This window comes from Rhinopithecus roxellana, chromosome 14, assembly GCF_007565055.1.
Source record: "Rhinopithecus roxellana isolate Shanxi Qingling chromosome 14, ASM756505v1, whole genome shotgun sequence".
Lineage (NCBI taxonomy): Eukaryota > Metazoa > Chordata > Mammalia > Primates > Cercopithecidae > Rhinopithecus > Rhinopithecus roxellana.
The window spans coordinates 58,472,526-58,488,782 of NC_044562.1; the positions used below are offsets into that span (position 1 = coordinate 58,472,526).

Sequence of the window (16,257 nt, forward strand, 5' to 3'; positions counted from 1 at the left end):
CAGTGGGATAAATGTATCAATCAATATCAAAAAGATCTATCAAAACCATACAATCACACGCAATCTAAACAACCTATTCCTGATTGATCTATCAAAACCATACAATCACACGCAATCTAAACAACCTATTCCTGATTGATCTATCAAAACCATACAATCACACGCAATCTAAACAACCTATTCCTGATTGATCTATCAAAACCATACAATCACACGCAATCTAAACAACCTATTCCTGATTGATCTATCAAAACCATACAATCACACGCAATCTAAACAACCTATTCCTGATTGATCTATCAAAACCATACAATCACACGCAATCTAAACAACCTATTCCTGATTGATCTATCAAAACCATACAATCACACGCAATCTAAACAACCTATTCCTGTTTGACATTTAGGTAAAGAATAAAATTAAGGCAGATATTTAAAAATGTCAAGTTTCAGGATATAAAATTAATGTACGAAAATCAGCAGCTTTTCTATATACCAACAGTGTTCAAGCTGAGAACCGAATCAAGAATACAATCTCATTTAGAATAGCCACAAAAAGAATAAAATACCGAGGAATAATACAGCTTACCAAAAAGGTAAAAGATCTCTACAATGAGAATGACAAAACACTGCTGAAAGAAATCAGAGACAACGCAAATAAAAAAAATATTCCACGCTCATGTGTAGGAAGAATCAATATTGTTAAAATGGCCATACTGCCCAAAGCAATTATAGATTCAATGCTATTTCTATGACACTACCAACATAATTTTCCACAGAATTAGAAAAAACAATTTTAAAATTTGTTTGGGGCCCAAACAGATCCCAAATCACCAAAGCAATCCTAAGAAAAAAGAACAACGCTGGAGACATTACACTACCCAACTTTAAACTACACTGCTAGGCTCCAGTAACGAAAAGCTCATGGTGCTGGTACAAAAACAGATACAGAGACCAATGGAACAGATGAGAGAACACAGAAATGAAGCCACACACCTACAACCATCTGTTGATTGTAGGAAAAACTCCCTATTTAATAAATGGTGCTGGGATAAGTGGCTAGCCATACACAGAAGGTTGAAGCTGGACTCTACTTTTCACCATAAACAAAAATTAATTCAAGATGGATTAAAGACTTAAATATAAGACCTAAAACAGTAAAAACCCTGGAAGAAAACCTAGGAAATAGCATTCTGAACATCAACCTTGGCAATGAATGTACACTAAGTTCCCAAAAGCGATTGTAACAAAACCAAAACTTTGTAAGTGGCACCAATTAAACTAAAGAGTTTCTGCACAGCAAAAAAACAAAAACAAAAAACTGTCAACAGAGTAAACAGATAACCTCCTGAATGGGAGAAAATATTTGCAAACTATGTATCCAACAAAGGTCTGATTGCAGAATCTATAAAATATGTAAACAATTCAACAAACAAAAACCAAATGTGCTGATTAAAAAACAGGCAAAAGACATAAACAGACCCTTCTCAGAAGAAGACATATATGCAGCCAACAAATATGGGAAAAAATGTTCATCATCAGTAATCATTAGAGAAATGCAAAACAAAACCAAGATGAGACAACATTTCACATCAGTCAGACTGGCCATTATTAAGAAGTTAAAAAACAACAGATACTAATGAAGTTGCAGAGAAAAGGGAATGCTTATACAGTGTAAGTGAAAATGTGAATTAGTTTAGCCACTGTGGAAAGCAGTGTGGAGATTTCTCAAAGAACTTAGAACTACCATCCTGCCCAGCAATCCCACTGCTGGGTAGATACCCAAAGGAAAACAAATTGTTCTATCAAAAAGACACATGTACTTGTAAGTCCATTGCAGCACTATTCACAATAGCAAAGACATAAAATCAACAAAGATGCGCATCAACAGTGGGCTGGATAAAGAAAATGTGGTATGTATGTTCCATGGAATACTACGCAGCCATAAAAAGAATAAAATCATATCCTTTGCAGTAGCATGAATGTAGCTGGAGGCCATTATCCTAAGTGAATTAATTCAGGAACAGAAAACCAAATACTGTATGTTCTCACATATAAGTGGGAGCTAAACATTGGGTACTTGTGGACACAAAGATGAGAACAATAGGCATTGAGGACTGCTTGAGTGGGGAGAGAGGGAAACGGGTGAGTGTGAGTTAGAAGACTACATATCAGGTACTATGCTCATTACCTGGGTGATGGGATCATTCTTACACTAAGCTCAGTGACACATAATTTGCCCATGTAACAAATCTGCACATGTGCCCCCTGAACCTAAAATAAAAGGAGAGGAAAAAATATCCCAGCCATCATTTTATAGAATTGACTTTTAATTCTAAAATGTATGTGAAAATGCAAAGAGTCCTAAATACCCAGACAATCTTGAAGAATAACAAAGTTGGAGTCATACTGCCTCATTTCAGGACACACTGTGTAGGTACAATAATCAGGAAGGTGTGAGGCTGGTGTAAGGTAGACATTTAGATCAGTGGACCACAATAGAAAGTTCGGATGTGGGCTTTTAAAAAAAAAGGAGGTGAAATTTACGTAGCATACAATTAGCCATTTTGAAGTGTCTAATTAGTGGCACTTAGTGCATTTATGTGTTGTGAAATCACAATGTTAGTTGATTTTTTTAACCAGGTACTTAGGTAACTCAATTAGAAAAGGAAAATCTTCTTAACAAATGATGCTGAAACAAGTAGACAGATGGAGAAAACATAAACTTCAACTTCTTTCTCACACACACATACAAATTGGAGATCAATCATAGATCAAAGCATAAAATCTTAAACTATAAAGCTTGCAAAAGAAAATAAAGGAAACTATTTCCTCAGAGAAGACACAAAAACATACAAGGGAAAATGGATAAATTTGACTTTATTACAATTATAAACTCCTGCTCACACAAAGACACTGACAAGAAAATAAAATGTAATCCAAATATAGGTAGGAAAGATTCACAGTATATATACCTAACATAGGACTTTTATGCTAAATATATAAAGAACCCTCACTAATCAATAACAAAAGTAAACACCATTAGAAATCATTAGACTTCATTAGTCAGATGGACCTGCAATGAAATGCACAATGATATAGCTTTTCACACCCACTAGATGGTTAAAAATTTTTTATAAAGACTGACAACACTTAATATTGGTGAGAATGTAAATAATGAGAATTCTTGAACACTCTTGGTGGGATTTTAAAATTGTACAGCCACTTTGGAACACTGCTTGGTCATTTCTTATTGAGTTAAATATACATCTTTCCTATGACCCAGTAATTCTTCTAGATACTTACCCTAGATAAATGAAAATACATATCCCCCAAAATAATTATAAAAGAATGCTTATAGCAGCTTCACTGATAATAGATAAAAACTGGAAAACAAGCCACATGACCTACAATAGAAAACTGGATAAACAAAGTGATGGTATAGTCACACCATAAAATACTGCTTGGTAATGAAAGGGAACATGAAACAACACGGAGGAATCTCAAAAATACTACGTTAAGTGAAAGTGATACTGGGCAGGTGTGTTAGTCTGTTCTCACACTGCTACAAAGAACTACCCGAGACTGGGTAATATATGAAGAAAAGAGGTTTAATTGACTCACAATTCCATGGGCTGTACAGGAAACAAGCCTGGGAGGCCTCAGGAAACTTACTGTCATGGTGGAAGGCAATGGGGAAACAAGCACATCTTACATGGCAGAGCAGGAGAGAGAGAGAGCAAAGAGGGAAGCACCACACACTTTAAACCATCAGATCTTGTGACAAGTCGCTCACTATCATGAGAATAGTCAGGGAGAAGTCCACTCCCATGATTCAGTCACCTCTGACCAGCCTCGTACCCCAACACATGGGGATTACAATTCGACATTAGACTTGGGTGGGGGCCCAGAACCAAATCACATCATTCTGCCTGTGGCCACTCCCAAATATCACATCTGTCTTACATTTCAAAACCAATCATGCTTCCCAACTGTCCCCTAAAGTCTTAATTTATTCCATCACTAACTCAAAATCCAAGTCCAAAATATCATCTGCGACAAGGCAAGACCCTTCTGCCTAGTAGCCTGTAAAATCAAAAACAAGTTAGTTAATTCCAATATACAATGGGGTTACAGACATTGGGCAAATGCTCCCATTCCAAAAGGGATACATTGGCCAAAACAAATGGGCTACAGGCCCCCTGCAAATCTGAAGTCCAGCAGGGTAGTCATTAAATCTTAAAGTTCCAAAATGATCTCCTTTGACTCTATGTCTCACATCCAGGCCACACTGATGCAAGAAGTGGGTTCCCAAGGCCTTGGGGAGCTCCACCCCTGTGGCTCTGAAGAGTACAGCCTCCATGGCTACTTTCATGGGCAGATGTTGCATGTCTGCAGCTTTTCCAAGCACATGGTGCAAGGTGTCAGTGGATCTAGCATTTTGGGGTTTGGAGGACAGTGGCCCTCTTCTCACAGCTCCACTAGGTAGGGCCCCAGTCAAGATTCTGTACTGGGATTCCAATTCCACATTTCCCCTCTGCACTGCCCTAGTAGAGGTTCTCCATGAGGGCCATGCCCCTGCAGCAGAATTCTGCCTGGACATCCAGGCATTTCCACGTATCCTCTGAAATCTAGGTGGAGGTTCCCAAAGCTCAATTCTTGTTTTCTGTGCACCTGCAGGCCCAAAACGACATGGAAGCCACGAAGGCCTGGCGCTTGCACCCTCTGAAGCAATGGCCCAAGCTGTATCTTGGCCCCTTTTAGCCATGGCTGGAGCTGGAGCGGTTGGGGCTCAAGGAGCCATGTCCCAATGTTGCACAAAACAGTGGAGCCCTCGGCCTGGCCCACAAAACCATTTTTCCCTCCTAGACCTCCAGGCCTATGATGGGAGGAGCAGCCACAAAAATCTCTGAAATGCCCTGGAGACATTTTCCCCATTGTCTTTACTATTATTAACATTTGGCTGCTTGCTGTTTATGGAAATTCTGCAATGGCTTGAATTTCTCCCCAGCAAATGAACTTTTCTTTTCTACCACATGGTCAGGCTGCAAATTTTCCAAACTTGTATGCTCTCCTTCTCTTTTAAATATAAGTTCCAACTTCAGATCATCTCTTTCTTCACACATATGAGCATACAATTCTAGAAACAGCCAGGTTACACCTTGAATGCTTTGCTGCTTAGAAATTTCTTCCTCCAGGCACCCTAAATCCTCTCTCTCAAGTTTATAGTTCCAAAAATCTCTAGGGCATGGGGAAGATGCTACCAGTCTCTTTGCTAAAGCATAGCAAGAGTGACCTTTACTCCAGTTCCCAGTAAGTTCCTCATCTCCATCTCAGACCACCTCTGCCTGGACTTCATTGTCTGTATTACTATCAGTATTTGGGTTAAAACAAGTTTGTAGGAAGTTTCAAACTTGCCCTCATCTTCCTGTTTTCTAAGCCCTCCAAACTGTTTCAACCTCTGGCCATTACCCAGTTCCAACGTCACTGCCACATTTTCAGGTATCTTTATAGATGTGCCCCACCTTCCTGGTATAAATTTTCTGTATTAATTCATTCTCACATGGCTATAAAAAGTACCTGAGCCTGGGTATTCATGAGGGAAACAGGTTTAATTGACTCACAGTTCTGAATGGCTGGGGAGGCCTCAGGAAACTTACAATCATGGCAGAAGGTGAAGAGGAAGCAAGAGACATCTTAAATGGCAGCAGAGGAGAGACAGAATGAAGGGGGAAGCACTACACATTTCTAAAACATCATCATCTCACAAGAAGTCACTCACTATCATGAGAACAGCAAGGGGAAGTCTGCCCCCCACAATTCAGTCACCTCCCACCAGGTCCCTCCCCCAAGACATGGGGATTACAATTTGACATGAGATTTGAGGCGCACACAAAGCCAAACCATATCAGCAGGTGAGCTACAACATTGGGGCTTAGCCTGAGAGGGTTCTTGGCTTTGCCCAGGAAAGAATTCAAGGGTAAGCCAGTGGTGTTAGACAGCAAATGTTACGGAAGTGGTGGTGCATGGCAGCGGCAGAGGTGCAGCTCCTTTCAAAGCAGGGTTACCCCCCAGCAGTGTGCCCAGAGTAGCAGCTCAGGAACAGTTCTGCTGTCATATTTATATTCACTTTTATTTACACGCAAATTAAGGGGTGGATGATGCAGAAATTTCTGGGAAAAGGCTTGTGACTTCCAGGTTGTCAGGTCTTCACCATGGAAAGAGGTGATGCCTTCTGGTTGTTGCCATGACAATGGTAAAGTGACATGGCACTGGTGGGCTGTCTTATAGAAAGGTGCTTTTACCTCTTCCCTGTTTCATCCAGTCTTCAATCTGGTACACAGCTCAAGTGCTGCTTCCAGAGTCAAGTCCCATCTCCTACCTCAAAAGCAGCCAAACACCAAACAATGCTGTCTATGTAATTCTATTTATATGAAGTCCAAGGAAAGGCAAAACTCATGGATGTTGATGTAAATTAGGAAAAGTTTTGGCCGTAGGGTTGGAGATTGACTGGAATTTGACTGGAATTGGGCAGGAGAGAACCTTCTGGAGCCCTGGAAATGCTCTGTCTTGATTGTGCTGCTGGCCCTGGGAATATAAAGTTACCAAGACTCACCAGATTGTGCCTTTGAGCATGTGTGCATTATGCCCTATGTAAAATTTCCTTCCAAGCAAATGGTAATAACGAGGTCACCTGTATGTCCACAGCCTTGTAACTTGATCCAGTCACACAAGGCCTGTTGGGATTTTCATGCCGGCCACAGCACCATAGACATACTCCATGGAATCAGGTCAGCAGGTGCTCAGTGCCCAATCCAGGTTCTGGATTTGCTGCCATTTATGTAACTCACCCCAAGGAAGCTTTGGAGAACAGAGAGAGAGCTGCCTCTTCTGCAAAGTTCAAAAGGACCTTCACTCTGCCTCTCCACCTTCATGTTCACAGTGGTGAAAAATACCACACAGACCCTGGCCCATCTTCCTGTTTAATGTAGTCTTAAACAGTGAAGAGCCTACTGTGCCCAGCACCCTGATTTATTAGGCAAAAGCTGCAGGCCACCACTGGCCGCACCTTGATCAAAAGAAGACAAAAGGAGGAGGTGTCCAGAGACAACCCCAGGTCAGGCTTCACTGTGATGAGCAGCGGGAGCCCTTGCAGGCAAGCTCCTTGCAGGAATTCATCTCCAGGCTGCTGGCTCCACACTGCCCAGACATGGTCACAGTTACTCCTCCAGAGGGCTCTGTGACCCCCAGCATGGGCCTTGGTAGGGGGAGCTCAGCTGTATCATGTGGGCTCAGTCCCTGGATTCAGAAACTAGCCTGATGACCCTCCAGGCAGGGAAGTGACAGCTGAGGCCTTCTGATCACCTCTCTGGGATGTCACCCAGGGTCATCCCAGGTGGCCATGTGGCCTCCCCAGCTCCGCCCAGCCTGGCAGGGTGCACCCACTCCAGGCTGCCATGTGAGAAAGGGGACAACGTCATGGCTGTGTGGCAGGCCACCCACCTCCTGCTGGGGCTCCGAGGTTTCCAGCAGGCCTAGCGTGCAGTGAGTAGTGTGGGGATGGCTGTCTAGGCCGCTGCTGGTCACAGGAGGCCAGGGCTGGCCCTGCAGGCCACAGCGCCCCTCATGGGCATTCTCTTCATCCCTACTGACCTTTCTAAGCTCTGCCCCTCCTCTGAGTGCTCATTTCTGTGCTAAAATTATCTGGCAAATTCACTTCCACTCAGTCCTCAGAGGAAAGACGTGAAGCTCCTCCAGCAGGAGGGGCAACCGCCTGGGGTTTCCTGAAACCCAGACTCCCGGCCTCTGACACAGGAGGAAGCCTCGGAGGGCTCCTGGCCCTGGGGAGCTAGGGCAGCCCTGATGGAGCCCCCCTAAGAGTAGGTGACATTGCACAAAGAAGTGAGATCCTAGCTGGGCTGCAAAAAACTTCCCAGGGCATGCCCAGCTCAGGCCACGAAGTCCTGGCAGGGGTCCTGGAGGAATTCTGGGAGGGGCTGACTCAGGCGTGGAGACCACAGAGAGGTGAGAGGTGGGGGCAGTATTCTTGGCCCGGTTGGAGCCCTTCCCTGACGCCACTCTTATCTCAAGTTGGGGCTGAGGGAGGGGCTGCGCAGCGCCAGGGCACAGAGCCAGCTGTGTGGCTGCCTCAGTCCTTCAGCAGTGGAGATAAGTCACAGTGGCTGTTTCTGTTGTGTTGTCAGAGAGCAAAAATAGACCGTGTCTCCCTTTCCCCGAAGGGCCCTGGCATGGGCCTGGGCCAGGCTGCTGTCTGCCCTTGGCCTTGAGAGGAACGATGCCTGGCCTTGCGGTCAAGAGCAGGAGTGGAGTTCCCCTGCTCTCTGCCTCCTCTTGCTCACGGGGGACACAAAAGGCTGACTGGGGAGGGGCTCACTAGGCCTGCCCTACCCATTCTTCCTCAAGGCCTCAGGCTGTGAGGGTGGTGGGGACCCCTACACTCCACATCCAGCTCCATGGGACCTCAAAGGTGGGGCTCCCTGGGAGTGCTGGGCTGAAGAGCCCTAGAACCCTGAACCAGACCCAAAGCAAGGTGGTCTGTGCCACAGGGCTCGGGCAGGAGAGTGAACCCACACACACTCAGCCCCTTCCCAGAGCTCTCAGGGACACACAGTCAGCTGGTGATCAACAGGTCTGTGAGGATGGGTGGGTTCCCCCGGGAAAGAGCAGCAGGGGCTCCCGGGGCTCTCAGGGAGCCCTTGGGTGAGGGTGTCAGCCCTTTGACCTGTGAGCTCCAAGTGGCATTTGGCTGGAGCTGTTTCCATGGCCTAGGTGGACTCCCAGTCTAACTAGCCAGGGCGAGGGAGGGCACCAGCTACACTGTCCAGCCCCCAAGTTCCATTCCAGCGTCCACTGGATGAGATGGGGCACTGCATAGCGGCCACCCTCTCTGGACCAGATGGGGGGACCCCGATGAACCTCTCAACTGGAGGGACAAGGAGATAGGGCGGCTTGCTCTGCGGGGCACCACTCTGCCATCTCCGTCTCTGTCTCCAAGCTGGAGCTGCTGTGGGCTGTTTCCCTCCCCAGGCTGGTGTCTCCTGCCTTCTGTGGACCCTGGTGCCTCCTTTATGGTGTAGGGCACTGTGAGTTGGGCAGAGTGGGCATCTTCCTGACCCAGGGCATGAGGGCTGCCCGGTGGGGGTGAGTGGGACTGCAACTGAGCTGGGGTTTGGGTTCCTGACAGTGAGGGTCCCTGCCAGGATGGGGCACTCTGTGTCCAGACGGAAAGCAGACACAGTGCTCTGTCACCCGACAGGTGAGCTCTGCAGAGTGTTGGGGAGGCCGGCTGGGGCCCTAGTGCATGGTGGTGTCACATGTGCTGGCCTCCACCCGTTGGCACAGGGACTGGCCACCCCCCAAGCCCTGCTCCAGGTTCCTGACTCAAGCCCCTGGAGGAGGCCTGTGTGGTGAAGGTCGGGGGCTCAGGGTGCCTGAGAGCCTGGAGCTCTGGAATCCAGAAGGCTGCTCCTTCAAGTTCACCTCACAGGGTCCAAGGCTGCTGTGAACCTGAGGGTTTGGGGAATCAGCCTCCACTTCGGGCTGCGAATCCCTCGGGCTCCTTCCCGCTGTGCGCTCTCCGCCGCCCCCGGCACCCCCATGTGTTTATGCCCCACTTATCTCCCGCAGCACATTTCGGAGGTGGATGTAAAGAAAATTCTGATCTTTTAAAATAGATTTCACAGGGGAGGTGGAAAGCGGGAAGGAAGGGATGCGTTTGTCTTGCGTTTGTTTTTAAAATAGGCCAGTGTGAGCCTGGTGTTTACGGCCGGCTGATGGTGTCGCCCCATCGTCCCTTCCAGCCCCCAGGACAGTCATTTCTGCTGAGCCCACGCACCGTTTCTTGGCTTTTTGGTTCTCAAATCCAGGGCTGCATGGCCTCACGATATTTGTGGTTGTGTGTGTGTGCGCACGCGTGTGTTTGTGTGTGTGTGCGCGCACGCGTGTGGAGGTGGGTGAGCTGGGAACGAAGCCTGCGGGGAAGCTGGGCGGACGGCACCACCCGCGTCACCCTCTATCCGGTGTGTGCTCACGCGTGAGTGACAGGAAGTAGCTGGGCCTGCAGATACGTGCTCTGGGTGGCTGTGGCTGGAGATGATTGCCGGGGTTGATTAGCATCTTAGGGGGCCAGGCCGCGCCGTCCAGTGCTGGCCGAATGGTCTTTGCGCACACACAGCACTCAGGACGTCCTCGCCCCGACCTGCAGCTGCATAGCTTCACGAGGTCACTGAGGGGCGCCAGTCGGGCTGGAGGCTCTCCTGGGAGAATCCCATTTTGGCAGCTTTCTCAGTGGTCCGTTTTCCTTCCTGTGGGCACCCCAAACTTTTGTGGTCACTGAGCCCTGACCTGCTGCCTGCAGCACCAGGACATCACCCAAGGACATTGTGGGGCCTGGTGTAGTGCTCCTGAGAACCAGGCTTCTGTAGAGGGGACTCCTGGCCACCCAGAGCAGCAAGACCTTCCGTGAGCCGCTCCCCATCGGGGGCCAGCGAGCAGCAGGACCTCCCATGAGCTGCTCTATCCTTGGAGCAAGAGTGAGCTGTGGGATCCTCCATGTGCTGCTCCACCATCAGGGGCAACAGTGAGCAGCGGGATCTTCCATGTCCTGCTCCACCACGGCTGGTAACCATTGCTCCAAGTCTAGTGCCTGTGGCAAATCCATTGCTCGATGGTCAGGATTCATGCCTGTGCAAGTGACTAACATCTGTTTCAAAACTTGCAATGTGACAATTGACTAGTTTATGCAATTGGAAAATGTAAAGGGCATATGGGTTTCAGGCACAGCTGGATCCAGGAGGTGAGTCTGTGTCATCAGATTGCTGTCTCCATCTGCCTGTCTAGCTCTGCTCTACTTCCCCTTGGGTAGCTTCATTCTTGGGCACACTGTCTCTCCAGTTAGACATGACGGCCATAGGAAGCTCCAGGTATAGAGCAACTCTCTATTTTCAATAACCTTCCAAGACTCTCAGGAGTCAGAGTGGCCAGCCTGGGTCATGTGCCCATCCAGTCGCTGTCTCCGGAGCTGGGCAGTACTGATTGGCCAGCCTGGGTTGTGTGTCTGTGGCCAGGGCTGCTGGACTGCAGAGAGGGTCATTTTTGGAGCAAACACAGAGAGCTGTTCCCTAAGGAAGGGAATGAACTGTAGACAGGCAGAAACCACAGGTGTCCCCCGAGTGCAGCCATGCTGGGAGTGGCCAGCAAGCGCTCCCATGGAGAAAAACTATTTCTAAAGGTAACAGCCCTCCTCAGGGGTGTTGGGGCTCCGCTTTCCAACCTCTTTCTTCCTTGGGAGCAAAAACTCTGCGGCTGCCAGGACCTGCCTCTCTGAAAACCCCTGTAAAGCTTCAGAGGGGCCTGTCCACCTTGCCAACTTTGATCTCAGGAGGAAACTTGCTCAGACACATGATCAAAAGGAATGTGTACAATTCCAGGGATGCACAGGGACCTCCCTGGGCAGAAAGCAAGGCACTTTCATCACAGGCTGCGGGAGTCACCATCTGAATCTATGTCCTTGAAAGCACTTTTCTTTTTATTATGTTTGAAATTCAGCAACGAAAACTGCTCTCGTCTTGCCTCCCCGGAAGCTGTAAGGATGAGAAGGTGGAGCGCTGTCATGGAAAGAGGCAGAAATTTGGTGACACGCAAGCGATCTCAGGACAGGGTGAAGCCAGGGATCAGGACTGTGGCGCCCAGTCCCAGCTCAGCTAAGCCAATGTGCATCTTTGGGTAAGTCGCTTTCCCTTTCTGGGCCCTGGTTTGAACTTTCATAACAAAAACCACCTTCATGCCTCCGTGACACTTTGCACAGTGTCATCAGCATTTGGGGCCACATGATTTCTGCAGGTCCTTCAAGTCTAGAGTTTTCTTATTCTAGGCTCCAGGCTTAAGGTGAGCAGTTGAAACCCTTGGATCAAATGGCATAATCATTCCTAAAAGTCAGCCTTCCAAATTCCGGACTCAGTCTGGGAGCAGAGAAAAGAGCTTCTGGAAACAAGCATGAGTTGCAGGGGGGCCTCAGAGGTGTGTCCTGCACCTGCTCAGGAAAGACCTTCCTGGAGATCTGGTCACTGAGAGGGCGGGAAGAAGGCGTGGCAAACACAGGTGGTCCTTTAAAGACTTGACCATGAGGAGCGGGAGAAGGTGAAGATGGCTGGTGGGATGCAGGGTCTGGGAACATTTCTGAGAAAGGAGGCACTTGGAGCAGCTAAATTGCCAAGGGCAGAGGAACTGGGCAGGGCTGGGGTGAGATGCAAGTGGTGCCCTGTGGTGCAAGGCTGTGACCAGGGTGAAGGGGGTGCTGGTGGGCGAAGGGGGCAAGGGCACACCCCTCTTCTTTTTTTTTTTTTCAGATGGAGTCTCGCTCTGTCGCCCAGGCTGGAGTGCAGTGGCGCGATCTCGGCTCACTGCAAATTTCACCTCCCGGGTTCACGCCATTCTCCTGCCTCAGCCTTCTGAGTAGCTGGGACAACAGGCGCCTGCCACCACGCCTGGCTAATTTTTTGTATTTTTAGTAGAGACAGGGTTTCACTGTGTTAGCCAGGATGGTCTCTGTCTCCTGACCTCGTGATCCACCCACCTTGGTCTCCCAAAGTGCTGGGATTACAGGTGTGAGCCACCACGCCCGGCTGGTGTGAACCCCTCTTCTACTGCACAGGGAAGAAGTGGTGTAGGGGCTTCTGGGCCTTGATTTTCTCAGTGCAGTGGGAGTCAAGGTCATGACTAAGGCAGGGAGGCAGGGGTAGGGTTTCTGGTCACCTTCCAGAGCTTGACCCTGCAGGAAGGAGCCTTACTCTGCAGCTGTGCTCCTTGGCCTGGGGGTAGAGTCACAGGCTGGATGGAGGGAGGGGATGGATTTCAAGGACTGGGAGAAGAAGGATGGGCAGCCATGGTTTCATGTTTTGTGGAGCCTGAAGTTCCTCCCAGGTCCTTGGCCTGCCTGTGTGGGTGAGGGCCCTGGGACTCCAGCCTCAATAGCATCTTGGTCAATCTGCCTGCATGTCCCACCATGAGGAAGGAACACCATGTGGGCTTGGGTCTCAGAGGGGACAGACATGTCCCTGGCCTCACCTGCCTGGTTAATGGGATTTGGGGCTCAGGGCCAAAGAGGGGCCCCCTGGGGCATGGGGATCCTCATGACTCCGGCTCTCTCCTAAGCACACAGTGCCATGCTCACCTCGGGCAGGACCCAACCACGGTGCCAGCTCTAAGTCTCCTAGGTGTCCAACTTGAACTTCCCAAGGTAGTGCCACTGAGCTCCTGACTCCAGAATCTCCCAGCCAGGGCATTTGGGATGGCGTCCTCCTTCACACACAGGGATGGCACGCTGCCCCAGAGGGAAGTGTCTGGGCTGGGGACTCTCGGATATCGCTCCTCCTGGATTGGGGGACGATGGCCCCAGGCCCCTGTTTCAGCCCCTGTGTTGCACTGCTCTGGAAGATTCAGTTCAGCCTTCATCTGTTAGTGCAGGGGAATATGTGTCAGAGTGTGTGCAATGGCACCGGGTTGGAATAAAAGAAGAATGAGATTCCTTTGCAGTTTGGAGGTGAAGCTCAGTCAGCACCCTGAGACAATGAGGAAAGCTGCCTCATCTGGAGGAGATGGCGTGGGGCTGAAAGTCAGCTCTGGAGGAGACGAAGTGGGGCTGAGGGTCATCTCAGATACAGTTACGGGGCAGCAGGAGACACATCTCAGCCTACTCTTCTTTCATCTGAGAGGAGAAAGCACTCAAAGAGCTTTAAATTAAATCAATTCCTGTTAAATCCTAGGCTAATTTGGTTGGCCATCTCTTTCAGCTTGAATGGAGGTGCAATAAAGCGAGGGCACTTTCTGTGAGATCCTGAAGGACCCGTGGAAGTGACCTCGTCCTGTCTCCCTCCGGGGAGCCAGGGAAGGCCTGAGCCTACGGGGCGATGACATGCCGGCCGCTGCCCAGGGCGTCGTATCGAGGTCCTGAAGAGATCTGTGTCCCTGGTCACACTGGGACAGCGTCAGCTCCCATCCATCTGGTCCTAATTCTTGCTCCTAATTCTGCCTCCTGGTTCGCAGAGCCCAGAGAACCCTAGACAGCATGACAGGCACCACACTGAGCGTGGGACTCACTTGATCCCTTCAGGTGTCCCTCTGAGGGGGGCTCACGCTCACGTGCGAGGAAGCAGAGGCTCCAGGAAGGACAGGGACTCGCTGCTGGCCACACAGCTTAGCGCTGCATGGTGGGTTATAGAGTGACCCCCCAATGGCACAGCCACACCCTAATCTCTGGTACCTAACAATGTGACCTTATTTGGTCTCTGCAGATGTAATTAAGGATCTGGAGGTGTGATCATCTAGATTTAAGGTGGACCCTAAATCCAATGGCTATGTTTTCTTAAAAGAGAGTACGACAGAGACAGACACAACAGGGAAGTCGCGTGAAGACAGGGGCAGAGACAGGAGCGGAGCAGGCACAAACCAGGGAAACCAGGAGCTACTGGGTGCTGGAAGAGGTGTCAGGACCCTCTCCTAGGGGCCCCGCTGGCCATGCAGCTGCCACACAGGGACGCCTGCTTAGGGGATGAGGGGAAGAGGTGGAGGGTGGTCAGAGGCATGGAAACAGGACAGGAGGACGCTGCCTGTTCATCCACGGCCGTCCCCTTCTGGAAAGCCTTTCTGAATGGGAAGGTGGGCTGATTGCCATGAGCTGCAGTGACAGCCCCTCACAGTCACGGTCCTCAGGGCCATCCCAGGAGGCACCTGAGCTCATGCAGTTTGGGGGTTTCCCGCTCCCAGAGCCTCTGGGGACTTGGCGCCCCTCTGCCCACTTTCTGTCCGGCTGGATCAGGAAGCTCACATTGGCCTCTTCAGAGCAAACCTCACCCACATCCCATGCAGGGATGGGCAGGACCTGTGAGCCCACCCTGTGACGGGAAGGCCCACAGTACAGAGACAGGGAGCCCCTCCAACAGTACGCACCACCAGCGTGCCAGATCAGGCTAGACCAGGCGGCCGGCACCCACCTGCAGCGCAGGCAGTCCTGAAATCCTCTTTCCACACCTGAGCCCCTCTTCCCTGTATGGCCTCCAGGCCGCCTCCCTCTGTCAGGAGTAAGCCCAGCTTCCTCAGGGAGACCGTGTCTGTCTCCATCCCCGGCACTGTCTCTGTCCCCAGGCACCCTCACAGTCTCACTCCCAGCTGCACGGCCGCCACCCACCCAGCTGGGGTTTCCATTAGGCCCAGTAGGTTCCCCACCTCGGTCTCCTTCAGTGGGTTCCTTGTACACCACTGAGGTCAGGGCCACATCACAGTTATTTCTGGGTGTCCAGAGCTGTGAACACGGAGCTGCCACTGTCAACATTCCCTGTACATGGATGTAGGGTCAGGACCACTGTGCCCTGTGGGGGCCTAGGTCACAGATAAATCCCAGGCCTTGTTCAGAGATGGTGAAGGGTGCCCGGTGGCAATAGCAGGGTGTCCTCTGAGTCCTGGCACTTCTGAGCTCAGGGCTGAGTGACCCCCCAGGTAGCTGCTGTGGGCCCAGCCCTTCTGCTTGGTGTTGGGAGGTGTGGGGGCTCTGTTGTCTTCTCGGGTCCCGGGGAGATGTGCCTTCTGTGCCCACGTCTCAGCGACTCACACGGCCCACCCAGTGAACCGGAAAGTGTGAACTAGCACCTGCTCAGGCCAGTGACTCATCCGAGTGTCGTTAGCTGTTAATTATAATTAAACCTTTGATGAGTTGTGTTTCTTATCTTCTTAATTAAAATAATTATGACTAATGGAGTGGATGGCACTGAACTCCGACAGGTCTCCTGGAACACGTTACAGTGCCCGAACCCAGCTCCAGGGTGAGCTGGATGGACAGGGTCCCCGGGCAGCCAATGGCAAGTTCTGGGTCACCCTCAACCCCCAGGGCCAGCCCAGCACCCCTGGGGGAGGAGCGGGGGAGAGAGCCACTGCTGATTCTGTCTGCCCAGCACAAACCCCCATCTCTAAACCAGGGATTGCTCCCAGATGGGGAGCCAGTGGGAGTGGGAAGGAGGGAGTGCTGGGGAGTGAAGGTGCAGGGAGACCCCTTCTCCCTCCTCGCCTGGTCCCTGGACATCTGCCAGTCCCAGCCAGTAGTGAATGGCCGATGTCACCCTGGCCCTGGCAGAGCCACGGTACTTCCCATCTTACAAAGTCCTCTCGATGCTGAGGGGTCACGATGTCCCTTCCCACCCTGCTGGGCCTCCGTCTTACAGAGAAGCAGCCAGGCCCAGGGAAGACT

The 16,257-nt window shown here is 50.2% G+C and overlaps 1 long non-coding RNA gene across 2 annotated transcripts; it reads left to right on the forward strand.

Annotated features, from left to right (window-relative positions):
- The first annotated feature begins 7,821 nt into the window (after positions 1 to 7,821).
- On the forward strand, positions 7,822 to 15,731 carry LOC115893151. Of its 2 annotated transcripts, none has more exons than XR_004053092.1 (3): positions 7,822 to 8,024; positions 11,568 to 11,744; positions 13,811 to 15,731. It is a non-coding gene; the product is annotated as an uncharacterized LOC115893151 (long non-coding RNA). The 2 variants fall into 2 exon arrangements; XR_004053091.1 differs by lacking the exon at positions 13,811 to 15,731 and adding an exon at positions 12,368 to 12,406.
- The last annotated feature ends 526 nt before the right edge of the window (positions 15,732 to 16,257 follow it).